The following is a 14,497-nucleotide window of genomic DNA, read 5'->3' as shown; positions in this document are numbered from 1 at the left end:
TTACATTCACGGAGATGTTCAGTGTCTGTCTGGAATCTGTTTATGGGTGTCAGTTCAGACCGTTGAGGCACGTCTGCCTCGCCGGCTCGCTCCCTCTGACATGCTTTCAACCCATGGAGGGGAAGACTGGAGAGGCTGAGCCAGAATACGGCATATTCCTGGGTCATAATTCTGTTAAAAAAAAGGAAAAGCTTTGCATCAGTCTGTCCTTCAGTGGGCATCCTGAGGTGATTAGTTGATAAGGGAAAGGCAGTTCAGTTTTCCCAGGATGGGCCCAAGTGTGAATTTATTGGTTTTTTTGATAGGCCTGCGCAGCAAAACCAAACAAACAAACACAAAAAAAAATCTCCTTTTTTCCCTGGTGTTGGGGGAGAAGGCTGTATTTGTATTTCGGGGGGGGGCCTTATGAAGGTGGGGACGCTTGCTCCAATTTTTGAAAGAATGGGCTTCGTTATCTCTGCGCTGGCTGTACTCGGTCCCCTGCCGCTCCGCAGCACGGGCCCTTCCCTCCGGACGCCTCTCCCCGCGCCCACGGGCTCCGGCTCCGAGATGCTGCACGAGCACAGCCGCAGAGCTGCGGGCCGGTAGCCTGCACGCCAGCCTCGTTTGTTGAAAACAGGGCCCGCTGCATGAATGGAGCAGGCAGAAGCCGTAGCGCAGCCGCCCCTCCGCGCTTGCCCCCGGCACGTTTCGCCGCCGGGAGCTGCGGTCCGGGCGGGCAGGGAGCCCGGGGTCCCGGCGCGGTGCCTCCCCGGCATCGCTCTCCCGAGGGTCTCGGGCAGCGCCGGAGCCCTCCGAACCGGGGAAGCCGCGACACCGTCGCTGGATTTGCTGCCTCTGGACTCGCGGCCCTGCCGGGAGCCGGGACCTGCAGCGGAGCAGCCTCCTGCGCTTGTGGCAGCTGCACGGTTTTGCCGGCTGGTGGCACAGCTGCGAGGCAGCCTTGCTCTGCTAGATGGACTTTTAATATAAAATAATAAAACATGTTGCTCTGACATATAATTTCTGTCTCGGTGTCTTCAGAAAGATTCATACAAGCAATCGTTCATCTGAATTATTTGTATTATTCATCCCGTTCTAAGTGGATGTTTCCATCTGGTAATGTCCTTCCTCCTCCCTTAGCAGATGCGCGTAGCCCTGGCCAGAGTCTTGGACCCGGAGCTGAACACTCCCAGCTCAGGTGTTTCTATTCTTCTATGACTATATCTTGCAAAAATGTCTGTTTTTGCAAACATTTCAGCCATTAAACTCAAAAGGAATTTGTGAGAAAATAAATGCAAGCTGGCACAAATAGAGCTGAAAAACAAGTTTCCATAAAATTCAAGCAAACAGTTTTGGAAGAATGTTTAGTAGTAGCCAATCAAATTAAAAAAATACACTACCTAAACCAGTAACAACAGTGGTGATAAACAGAAATGACTGGGTTTTTTGCCAGACTTCACCATCCTGAGGTACCAATAATATTTTCCATTGTGATTCCCAAGCACTAAAAAGTTTATTTTCACTGCAGGTAATGCTCTCTGAAACCTTTTAGACACCGTCCCCCCTAGGTAAATCTATGCAAGTGCTCCAGTTTGAAATGAACTTTAGAGCTGATCAGAGTGTGATCTAATATAGTCTATATTAGAGATATATTATATTATTATTCTCTATATTGGAGAATAACATTATTGTTACGGGCTCTGTCATAAGCAGAGGAGAAGTAGAGATGCCCAACTGGTTAAACAAAGCTCTTGAAAATATGAACCAGGTCTGTCAGGAGAAAAGAGAATGAGTCTGAAATTCAGGCTTTTGTTCTTGCTTCGCGGTGTATTACTCAAAAGTACCAAATACGCCAGAAAAATAAAACTTCTGCTTAAAACATGTATTGAATCATTTTCTACCAGAAGAATGCAAGCTGACCTTCTCTGGCAGATGTAAGAACAACAGAGCAGGAAACTAAATTGACTTCCATCACATTTAATCCTTAGACTCGTAAGATCTCCCAGAGTGCCCATTTGGGAAATAAGGTTTGTGATTTTTCATGAGTATTTAACCACCAGAGGAAACTGATGAACTGCGGTTGCCGAAGTCTTTTGTGAGCTTTTGGAGCGTTACCTGGTATCTTCGCGCCCATCCAAGCATCCGGGAGGAGGAAACGTCTCCTCCGCCCTTTCCGAGGGGCGCTGGGGCAAAGCCCTCCTTCTGCCTTCCCTGGAGCAAACCTTTGCTGTAGTTAAGCCCTGATCTGCCAAGTCAGACAAGACGACTCAGAAAGGGAAAAAAGCCCTGGGCAGTTTTACCCTCCAGCTTTGGCGGCAGGAATACGGAGGAAGAGAAGCAGTCGAAGCTCGAGCCAGAAGCAGCGCGATGAACCCAGCACCTAGGGCCGTGCACGCCAGGGCCCCGTCTAGCACCGGTCGTCTCCTGCCTCTCCCCTACTCCCACAGCATCCCTGTTCCGAACCATCGGCTTTTTGCCTGCTCCTTCCTGGGTGTGGGGGCTTGGCCTCACGGCTGGACCGCTGCAGCGGAGCCGTCGCCGGTGCCCGCCTCGCGCCTGGCGGGGTTTCTCCCCTCGCTCGGGGAACAGGCTGGGCTCGTCCCACTCCTGCAGAGGTTTTCACTTCGCCAAGAAAGACCTTCCTGCTCCGAGCCTGGGCAGCCGCCAACAGCAGCGCGGCTTTTGCGCCGGTTGTCAGAGAGACAAAACATTATTCAGCTCTTCTTGGGAAGCTGCGATGCCGGCGGCGGAAGCGAGCACGACCCTGGGAGCGGGGCGCTCCGCAGAGAGACCGAACGGGAGGGACGTGCCGGGGAGGTCGCAGAGCGGGGACGGAAAGCGCGTTTTGAAAGTGCAACGTGTCGGCCATGTATTTACACCCATCCCATCTTTTTACACTCAAATCCCCGACAAATCTAACTTAGGGAATATTTTATTGCAAGAGAATAGCCCAATACATTAGTCTTGTTTATTTTGAAGAACAATTAATGTCTTCCCTATGATCTACTGCAACTGGTGTCTTTAAAGTGTTGTTAAGACACTAAAACACATTAAATGGGCCCAAGACACAAAAATTGTGAACTCGATTTAGATCACTACGATTGCAGAGGCCAAAAATGTTTGTATCCAACCCGCTTACACAATAATCTTCAAATAATGAATGAAGCGGAGCACTTGAGCCAACCGGTCTCCTCTTCTTTGGTTATAACAACCTGAGGGGCATTCAATGTTAAAATTCACTGATTTATAATTAAACCAAGGAGAATTACGCATATAAATCCACTACGGGACGTGTGGAACAAGCCTGGCTGGCTTCGTCTAGCAAACCGATGCCGCGAGGGCGGCGAGCAGCCCTGCGAGTAGCCGCATGGTGCAGCGCAAGTGGATGCGTCGAGGCAGGTAAACGCTGCCGAGAGAGGGACGGCTGCTGGCTCGGGGACGGAGCTGACCGAAGGCGGAGAGGGCGTGAACGCGCTGCGGTCCGTGAGGAGCCGGGGCGGCTTCCCAGCTGGAGCCCCGCTCCCCCCGCGGCCGGGGCAGCCCCGTCCTGCTGCAGCCGCCTGCGCTCGGCTCGCGGCTGCCCGGCCCCGGACGCCTCGGACGCCCTGCAGTGACAACGACAGCAGTAAAAATAATAGCTATTGTGATGATTCCACAGCAAAATGAACTCTAACAGCATTGGAAAGAAAAAGAACCGCTTTCAAAATGGGGAATTCTCACAAATGGAATTAATTTGTGGTTTGTTGGGAAAACTATAAATAGTGCAACATCCAGTTTGTATTTAGAATGTTCTGTCATCTAGAGGCGCCAAGAAGCGGCACTCGCACTCTTGCATCGACGCAGTGGCATGAGGGCGGTGTTACCTGGCCGCGGGGTGAAGGTGCTGCGCCCCGCCGTGACCCCGCGGCCTCCTGGCAAGCTGGGTCTTGTCCCCCCCCCCGCCCGGGAGCCCAGGGCATCATGGCTGATCCGTGAGTAAAGAGTGCCCGTCACGCAGAGACGCGTATTTATTAGATGCTGACCGCAGGGGACGTGGGGAGAACGAGCACTCGTGAAACAAGGTGACTTGCAGAAAGAATCTGGATGGTTAAAAAAAATCGCATAGCTTCACCTGGTTTCTTTTAGCCCCATAAAGCAGAGTTGCTGAGTTACTGCATTCTTGTTTGATGTCTTACATGAAATCATATTACTAAGTCCAGAGGCACAGCTGACTTTTCTCCGCTCGCTGGTGAGCATTTCCCCGTTGCTACAGCAACTGCCATGAATTGTCCTGCCAGCCTCTGAGCCCTGACGTGCTCGTAGCAGCGATGCAACCCCTGAGACCCAGTGTGCTCGTAGCAGTGATGCAACCTCCGAGACCTGGCATGCTCATCGCAGTGATGCAACCTCCGAGACCTGGCATGCTCATAGCAGTGATGCAACCTCCAAGACCCAGCATGCTCATAGCAGTGACACAGCCTCTGAGACCTGGCATGCTCATCGCAGTGATGCAGCCTCCAAGACCTGGCATGCTCATAGCAGCGATGCAACCCCTGAGACCCAGTGTGCTCGTAGCAGTGATGCAACCTCCAAGACCTGGCATGCTCATCGCAGTGATGCAACCTCCGAGACCTGGCATGCTCATAGCAGTGACACAGCCTCTGAGACCTGGCATGCTCATCGCAGTGATGCAGCCTCCAAGACCTGGCATGCTCATAGCAGCGATGCAACCCCTGAGACCCAGTGTGCTCGTAGCAGTGATGCAACCTCCAAGACCTGGCATGCTCATAGCAGTGATGCAACCTCCAAGACCCAGCATGCTCATAGCAGTGACACAACCTCTGAGACCCAGCGTGCTCGTAGCGGCGATGCAACCTCTGAGACCCGGCCTGCTCATGGTGGCGATGCAGCCTCTGGGAACCGACGTGCTCATAGCAGTGATGCAGCCCCTGAAACCCGGTGTCTTTGCAGTGGCAATGCAACCCCTGAGACTTGGCGTGTTTGTAGCAGCGAGGCAATCTCTCCTACCCAGCGTGCTCGTAGCGGCGATGCAACCTCTGAGACCTGGCGTGCTCATAGCAGCGCTGTGCCCCGCTCCCTGCAGAGCACCGCGGCTGCTCCCGCACCGGCTCTGGCTCCAGCTGCTCGGGTGCCGGGAGCCGCGAGAGCCCCTGGCAGGGCTCCACGGGGAGGAAGGACAAGAACGGTAGGAAGGAGGGAGACAGCGAGCAGAGTAAGGGAAATGTGCAGCACAGCCTCAGGCAGGACACAACTGTGCCAGCCCAGACCCCTTACCGGCAGGCTTAGAGGGAAACGCGAGCGTTGCCCAGAGCAAGCCTGTTACTTGGGGAGCAACCTGTCCTCGGGGCCGCCCCACGCCGGACACTGGCCCGGTGCGGGTGTCCCACAAGGCCTGGAGGCTGTAGCTGGCAGGCAGAAATTCTTGGCGTGTTTTTCACTGTGGTTTTGGTTCAGGCATCGCTCAAACTATGCTCGCGGGTCAAAATGCCGCTGTGGTTGGCTACACATCTGCTCGTCAGTGGCTGCTGCTTCCCAGATGCTTTAAAGGCTTCGAGCAGACTGTTTCCTTTATGAACAAACTGCAAAATAATTTCCATAATAATCATAAAATAGCGACTCACTTACCTTTTATTCCTTTATACCAGCCGTGGTGCGGTTTTGTGCTTTCAGAGGTCTGAATGGGGATGCTTCTGGATGCCTCCTTTTGTGCATCCCTTGCATGCTTTCAGCCATCCCGGAAGGCCAGCAGCACTAACCTGACACAAAACGCACTTTACGAAACAAGATTGTTGTCCTGCTTTGCAGGGTCCAGGGGACATAACGCGCTTCGCCTCCCGCAGAGGGTTGGGGGCTCTGGGAGCAGCGCCCCCCCCCCCCCCCCCCCCCCGGCGGGGAATCCGCCGCCCTGCCGCAGCCCCAGCTGCCAGCGAGCAGCGTTTCGGGCAGCAGTTGCCAGGTCAGGGATCTGACCGCCTGTCCCGGCACAAGCGAAACACAACTGGGTGGCTTTGGGACCAACGGAGAGCGTACAGCGAAAGAGCAAAAGGGAAATTGGCAGATGGAGACGCACTTAGCACACAAGAAAAGCAGGCTGCTTTCATTAGGTAGCTAAAAAAGGTATTTATGAATGAAACCTGAGCAAATCTCACGTGGGCGTCTGACAGGTAACGCTGGCCACCATCAGCTCTTTGCATTAAAAAGACAACAGCCTGCAATAGCGGGATAGTTGGGTGCCTTCGTAGGGGGGACGGGGCCTGCAGGGCGCCGGGGCATCCTTCGCCTGGCCTTTAGTGAGCTAGCCCGGGCGCTGAAGGAAGGAGCCGGCTGTTTAGGTGACGGGTAGTCGCCCGGTCCGACCCGCAAGAGCACAACCGCGGCGCGGCTGCATCGGAGCCGCTGCACGTGCCTGGCTCTGGCACGCGCCTCCTCACTGCCCTGCGGGAACAGCGGCACGGCAAAGAAGAAACGCGGCTAAGCAGAAGGGCCACGCTGAAAACGGAAACTGCCGTGAATGCGCTCAAAGCATTTGCACATTTAAATTCCTGCAGCTTTCAACTCTGAAGCAATAAATTTGAAAGTAAAATAACTTTTCAGTTTGAAGTTTACAGCCTTTGCCATTAGAGGTCTGAAATTCTTAAAAGCCTGTGTGTTTTACGAGATGTAAGAAAGCGCTATTGTGGTTAAGGCACTGGCACATCTGGGGTGCAGGCTGATTTCAAACTCAGACATCCAAAGTTTGGCATGCACAGACAGACAACATAAATATGCTTTCATAGGGAAACGACTAACATGCTGCCTTTTAAAATGCTCCAATCCAAAACACCCCGCTGTGTTTCGGAAGTTCACGTCCATCCGAGACTCGCACCTCGCCCGTGCTCGACTAGGGGCCCCTATCCAGGCCCTGGGTTTGGGTGTGGAGTTACCCCCTTCCCAGCAGCGAGTCCGTTTCTCCGTCTCTGCATCCGTGTCTCTACTTCCCTTTCTATTTTTTCAAGTTTAGCAAAATTCACGGAGGGACGACATCAGCACAGCGGTGTTTTTGCGGTGCACAGTGCGCTGCTGGGCAGGACCAAGCCCGCGGTGCCATCAGCCGGGTTGATTTTCGCCCCTTCCCTGCGCCCTGCGGTTGGTGCCACACGCACGAGCCGGCGGGTTGGGAGCGAAAGCAGCTGAGGTGCCTTAACCAAGGAGGGATCCGGGAACGGCCCTTCGGACGCAGCAGAGGAGCACCTGCAGATGCAGCGTGAGGAGAAGCCGTAGGTGCTGCTTCGGCGTCGGTGCGGCACAGCGATGCTGCGAGGCCCGTGGACCCCCCCCCCCCCCCCAGCCGCTCTTCCAAACCTGCTGGAGATTCTGACGTCCGCAAGCCGTGTCTGCAGCCGGCAGCGGGGCGCAGCGTCGCCCGTGCGGCCACCGGCCACCGGCCACCGCGGGCTGCCTTCCGCGGCGGGAGCAGCGCGGAGACGTGGGCTGCGGTGGCCTTTCTCCAGCACGTCCTTCGCAAGCAGCACGGCGGGGCTGTGTCTGTTTTAACCTCTCTGTCCAAGACACAGCCCAGCACCCCTTAATGGCTGTAGGACAGTTTGGCACTAATTCCAAGGGGAATTACGTGGAGCAGCGAATACGGGCTGAACACAAACGCTACTATAACTAGCTTCGACGGAGGTGCGGCTTGCTGGGGCTGGACCTGCTGAAAGGCTCTTGTGTTTGCTGCTCTGCTTGCTTGCTGCTCGGTAAAACTTGCCCCCTCCTCTGCCCCGCCACGCGGGGTGTGATCCTGGGGGAGGCTCTGAAAGGCCCCCGCTCATTCACGCCCTGCCTCTCCCCCCGCCTCGCGGAGCCCCATCGCCAGGCTTCACTGATGAGCCAGGCATCTTCTGTGCGCCAAAACCATGAAAACCGTCAATGGTCTGGCTGCTTTATAGCACAGAGCAAGCCTGACTCTGACTTGATCCGCACCAGTTTTTCAGAGGTGCCTCTCCAGCGAGCTGCATTCCAGCTACCGCACCTTTACCGCAGCCCTGTTAAAACAGCAGGGCAATGCAGCCAGCCCTCCCGGCCGAGCGGGGTGCAGCGAGACGGAAGCACTGCTGTTATGTCGTCTGCTTTTGACGGCAGGCAGCAGTGAGCAGCAGAAATGGAAGTAAAACTGCAACTGGCAAGTTGCAGCGCGCCCGTGACCTTTGCAGTTGCTCCCTCTGGAACGTCCGTGTCCCCTCCGGTCTTGGCCCCGCCGCAAGGAAAACAGCGTCGGGGCTGCGGCGGGTCCCGCTCTGCCGTGTCGCAAGAGCCGTGGGAGAGGAGCGGCGCCGCGGTCTGCTCCGGCCTCCCGGCTCCGATCCCCGGGCCAGGCTGCGGGAGCGGCGGCCGCGGCAGGGCGGACGGGCCGGCACGTTGCTCCACCGGCCAGCTCCCCGGCAACGTGCCGGCCGCGACGGAGGGCGAAGGCGGGCGCTTCCCCCGCGCAGGGGTCCGTGCCCCCCTGCAGCCGCTGCAGCACGAGGCCCCTCGTCCCGTCGCGCCCGCGCGGCACCAGCGCGCAACACCCCGGAGAGCGAAACCAGAGAAACCACACAGCAGTAAGCGGCTCTCTCAAAAAATCCAAAACCCACTTAAAGTCCCTAGTGTTTATCTTCCCCAGATCCCTTTTATGGCTCTGAACAGCCTCGAGCGAAGCTGCAGTGAGGCGTCCCAGAGGGGCAGCACCGATCCCGACCGCGGCCGGAGGCAGCGAGCAGGGTGCTCGCTCCGGGCAGCTCCCTCCCGAGCCGCGTGCCGACGGCGGTCCAGCTGATGATGGTCCGGAAGATGCTGCCGGCCCGCAGCGCTGGCCGTCCGCGCGCCCGGCCGGGGCCGCAGGGCGATGGCAGTCAGGAGCCCCGTGCAGCGCAGGGGACGCCCCGCGCTTTGGCCGCGGTGCTGCCACGGGCTCGAAACGGCACCCGGGGCTCCCACGGGTCTGCTGACGCGCTGCAGCCCTCACGTGAAATGTGCCGGTTACGCTCGTGCAAGTTATTTCCATAATGCATTTTGGCCGTTACCGACCTGGTTAGAATTGAATAAGTAGATAAAGCTGTAGCTTATCGTGAAGCCCCAGAGCTGTCTGCTTCACCTGGAAAAACATGCCTTGGAAAACTTCGAGGACTTTCAGCTGATCGGAGGGGGACATGTCTGAGGATCTAACAGAAGGATCTTTGCAGTTAGCCTCTTTTTCTGTTTTCTCTCTGATGCACAAAACTTCCAGCGTCCTAAGGGTCCGCTCCACACCAAGCCAGACAGCTGTTGCACGGCTGCGGTCTCCCCCTTCCTGGCTGCGATCCTGAAAATGCCCACGGACCTGCGACCTGCAGAAGACGTCCACAGCTTCACTTGGTAGTTCCCGGAGGGCTGGAGCTGCGTCTCTGGGCTCGTCTCGAACTCTCTCCATCTCGGTGCGAGGTGACCAGCTGGAGCTCCCCTGACGTGCAGAACCTGCTCGACTGCCAGGTTTTCCTCCTCGCTGCTTCTGGAGGGTCCAGATAACTGCGTGGACTCTACCCATTTTGAAATATTTCAGGTTTTGAACTGACCCTGGGCTGCTCTGTACTTCCGAACCTCCTAGACTCGTTACGTCGGTTGTCTTGTGAGAGCTGTGCCTCTGGCACCCTTGTCTCCTGCAGCCTCACAATTCAGTGACCAACCTGACCGTGATGCCCGCAGCATCGTGAGAGTCCGTCTGCCTTGAGGAAGAGGTGCTCCTTCCGTGAAGGACAAGGAGAGGGAGCAGGAGGGAGAGGTCTCCTGTTCCACAACTATTATGTGTTAACATTTCAGCTATCACCTCATTTCAGAGAAAAAAACATATGCTGAAATGTTGGAATTTCCCCCAGATTTTGCTGAACACTAAACAAATCTGGAAATAAACAGCATCACTCAATTTCAGAAGTATTCTTGGAATAGCCTGTCACAGACTTCTATAGGCGTCTTCCAGCGGCTCACCAGCGTAGTGCTCTCCGTGAGTCCCGTCAGCGCGGAAGGCTCCAAAAGCCGACTGAAGCCAAGCCGCACGTGTCGCTGGACGTTGCACCCGCTAGCAGCGCGACAGCGTTTTGCAGTAGGGATGGACGTGCTGTGAGCCCACCTTCCCTTGCGGCTTTGACGTGAAAAGCTGAACAGGCTTTTGACAGAGTCACATCGATGTTCTTCGCAACCCTGCAGTGGTTTGGCCTCGGTAGGGAACCGTGGTGAAGCCACCGCAGTCCTGGTCGGCACTCGGTCAGGCGGCACCTGCCTACGGTGAAATCCTTCCCGGGGACGGAGGAGAACAGGGTGTACGTTAATTCCTGGTTGTTTCCGTGTGGGAGGAGGGTGCTGTTCCCCGCTTTCCTAGTTTGTGAGAACACCGCGCGTCCTTCCAGCCCGGCCCCGCACGCTCCGCTCGCAGGGGAGCACGGCCGGCACGCAGGGGTAGCGGGCTCTGCGCTCTCCCTTCCCCGCGCGTGGGCCGTGCCGCGGAGAGCTGGGCCCGAGAAGGCGAGACGGCACGTCGGAGCCACACGAGAAGTCATGCCCGCAGGAGCAGAGAGCTGCCTGCTGGGGCTGGAAACGCTGCCCTGGAAAACGGCAGGGACGTACCGGCCGGGAGAGCGTTACGGCCGCCTTTCACACCGCTGTGCTGTGGCCACACCGCCCGCCGTGCCAGCTGCCCGCGTCCCCGCGAATGGTGACATCTGCCCCCACTGCAGCCCCAATTACAGCGTCAGGACTGGAAAACACGCTTTATCGTTTATTTTCAAGGCCAGCAATGCAAGTGCCATAACAACGAGAAGGTTAAGTGGAACTTGGTCGCTGCAGGTGCCAGCACGGGAGCATGCGCCTGATGGCGGGAGACCCCCGCGGCGCGAGGGTGGGCGGGCAGGAGCACGCGACTGCTGGAGCTGCAGCCTGTGGAGGCCACGGGGGATGGCCGTTTTTGGCAGCGGTGGTGCGGTTCTGTTCTAGGCACCTGGTTCCCGGCTGATGAAGACAGCGGGCTCCTCGGTTGCTTGTTTTTCATGGGCGTGACGCGTCTTGGGGCATAAAAAGGGCTTATTTTTATCAAACCTCTCTGGGAAGGTTCCCTGTGGGGAACAGAGCGGGACGGAGGGAGCGGAGTTGCCCTGCCGCCACCAGCGCCCCGCTGCCGCTCGCGGCACCTCCGGCCGCAGCTGCAGAGCGTGGCGGCACGCGGGCTGCCGAACCGGGCCTGCGCCCGGCCTGCTGGCGAGATTACCCCGTCCTTACGTCCCTGTCACGCGCAACTGCAGAAGTCCGCTGCCTCCGGGTCCGCAGGAAAACCAGCATAAAAGCGTCTTGTGCTGATCCGACACCGGATCAGTGAGGCAACCAGGTCACTGAGGAGGTGTCCTCGGCGAGGACGTGGCTCTCATGCTCGGGCGTGTGACAGCGGTGAAGGAGGGGTCAAACCTCCGCGAACGCCAGCAGCCGACTCCTCTCAAATAGCGGGACGCTCTCGGAGCCCCCCGAGCGCTGCGACACGGCGGTGGGGACGGAGACGGAGACGGGACGCCGCCTGCCCGCCCCTCCGAGCCTCCTGGCAGAGGCTGAGCCGCGCCGGGAAGAAGGGCAAGGCTGGAAAGCCAGGCGCGGGCTACGGCGAGCTCCTGGCACGGCACGCTGCCGCCGAGGCCGGTCCGCTGCCGGGGCGGAGGGCCGAGACCGGCTGCCGCACGGTGCTGGGAGTCACCGGGAGGGATCCGATTCCCGCAGATCCAGCGCCGCTTGGAGCCGACTCTGCAGCCAGAGCAGCATGCACCAAAACATGCATGGCATTAGCTGGTGCCCGCGGGAGGGCCCTGTGCCGGGGTGCCCGGGGCGGGGGTCCCGGCCGGGCAGGGTCCCCAGCGCTCGGGTGCAGCGCGCCCGGCAGCGGCGGCTCCGAGAGCCCCGTCCAGCCCCGGCCGCCGGCGGAGCAGGGAGCTCGTCGCGGGGCGGCTGGTCCTGCCGTCGTCACCCCGGAGAGGAGGCCACGTCACCTCTGACGGGGTTGGCGGGTGGCAAGGGATGCAGCGTTAGACACGTAGCTCACCGGAGAGGAGGAGAGCGGGGGTGAGGCTGGCGGGGAGACCTCCGAGGGGCAGGGACCCCACAAGCACCAGCAGCCCCCGTGAGCCCCGCGAGCCCCTGAACCCCATGAGCTCCCCGAGCCCCCCGAGCCCCAGGAGCCCTGTGAGCCCCGTGAGCCCCACAAGCCCCCACGAGCCCTGCAAGCCCCTGCGAGCCCCCCAAACCCTGTGAGCCCTCTGAAACCCACAAGCCCCCCAAACCCCGTGAGCCCTGAGTCCCATGAGCCCCCCCAAAACCTGCAAGCCCCATGAGCCCCCACGAGCCCAGTGAACCCCATGAGCCTCCATGAGCCCCAGCCCACACGAGCCCCGAAACCCCATGAGCCCCATGAGCCCCCCAACTCCCCCGAGGCCCACGAGATCCCCACGAGCCCCCGCGAACTCTGCGAGCCTGCAGCCTTGCACGCGCCTGCCATTGCTCCTGCCACCAGATGAACGGAAAATGAATTGGTGAAAACGCAAGAAAATACGCAGCAGGGAACAACTGCGTCCTGGCAGAGGCGGGCAGGCTGCCCCAGCGCGGCTCCTCCGCCCATACCTGCTCTGTTCCCACACCTCGGTCGGCAGCTCTAACCCCCCCAGACGTGTAAAAGCTGGGCAGCCTTGCTGGAGGATGCTCGTGGCAGTTTCGGGGTGCCGCGCTGCCGACGGCTCCTTGCCGGACGGGCCGGCCATCGCCGCGACCCCGCGATTCCCGCGCAGGCACCAGCGGGAGCCCGCCCGAGCGCACAGAACCAGCACGTGCCCGGCCCAGACGGGGCGATTACGTCCCGTCCCATTAACTAATCCTTCTCGGAAAGGGATTTGGCTAAAGACGCGGCCGGGAAGGCTGCCCCGCTCCCCCACTCGTGACCAGTACGTTCACCCGGTAACGGGACGCGTCCCCGCTCCTGGGTGCCGCTTAACGAAAACACCGCTCTCACTCGGCTAGCAGGACATGTTCCAAGCAGAAGTAAATCAGAAGCTTGCCACTCCCACACACGATTTCCCATAAAATGAGTGTTGTTTCCCAGATCTGCAATGCTAGCCCGTTTCTTTCCCGGGACGTGACCAGCGATGTCCATCTGGCAGGCCCGGCTCAGACTGCCGGACCGGGACGGAGAGGTTCTGCGCTCCATAAATTCGCGCAGTCATCGAGGCGAAGAGGAGCTCTGTGGGGCTGGCGCGTTGCTTCTGATAGGATCTACCGCAGCGCCAAAACGAATGCATTCCCACGCCCGCCGCCCCAGGCTCCGGGGCTGGGACGGGGAAGACAGCCTTCCCCGCGGAAACGCTCCCCGGTCGCCGTCTCTCCTGCTACCTGGCACAGGGAAGCGGGAGGAGAGCAGGGCTGCCAGCACGTTCTGGAGATGTGCCGCTCGTGACTGTTTGCAGAAAAAGTACTTTGGGCAACCAGAGTATAGCATGCGACTGAACGAAAAGAAAATGTGCTTAATTACAGGACATGGGCATTTCACCATCGTGTAATTAAAAGCTTCAAATCTGGTCTGAGGCACAGATGTACCAAAATATGAATAGCATATTTTGCCTGGCCCAAAAGAAAGGCTATTGCAGTGAACACATACTGAACCCCGACTTTTATTTTCATGGTATTTGCTAACTAAAGGCTTTACGACACCTGTTGTCGTGTAACAAAAAGAATCCCAAAAGTGAACGGCAATTTGATCTAAAAACGAGTGTGGTAGAAGGCAGAGAAATAAAACCAAGAGCTATCTCTTATACACAGCGGAGAATTTCCGTTAGAGGCCAGATTTTAACGCCTTCATTTCTTAGAACAGCCCCCATACGCCTTTGCCAGTGCTGGTAACTTCTCTGCGACGATGTATGCAGCAAGGTGCTAGGGAAGATAAATGTAAGAATCAGGATTTAAATAAATATTGTTATTAAAGACTGTGCAATGCTGAAACTTCTGCACATTTGCAGAACGAGACAAAAGCCAGGCCCTGTCCCAGGGGATCCGCATTCCCCACGCACTGCACGGCCAGAGCCGAGGCTTCGCTCTACCTCCCCGGCGCTCAGGGCACCAAGCCGCGCGCAGCCTGCGGCGACGAGCACGCTTCCCGTCCCGAGGGCGGGTCGTCCAGTTCCCGAGGGTCCCTCGAGTGCCGTTAACTGGCAGAGGCCTGGCTGGGGCCGCGCTCACCGCCTGCAGCATCCTCACCGCCAGCCTGGAACGGGGAGCCGGCGGACGAGTCCAACCCCCGCCCTGGAGGCAGCGGCTGGCTGAGGGCTCCCAACTTCTGCTCGGTGCGTCCGACCTGCAGCAGGGAGCAGGTGAATTTGTTCCCGTTACGGACGTCCCCTGATAAGGACAGTCGGAGGTGGAGGAGGAGAGCGACGCGGCAGAGACAGAGCTGCCTGCACGTCCTTTGCCTGCTCTCCACCTTGACGTCGCGCCAGACGGCACAGCA

The sequence above is a fragment of the Dromaius novaehollandiae genome, chromosome 15, assembly GCF_036370855.1.
Source record: "Dromaius novaehollandiae isolate bDroNov1 chromosome 15, bDroNov1.hap1, whole genome shotgun sequence".
In the NCBI taxonomy this organism is placed as follows: Eukaryota; Metazoa; Chordata; class Aves; order Casuariiformes; family Dromaiidae; genus Dromaius; species Dromaius novaehollandiae.
The sequence above is the reverse complement of the archived record's forward strand: the minus strand, read 5'-3'. Positions refer to the sequence as shown.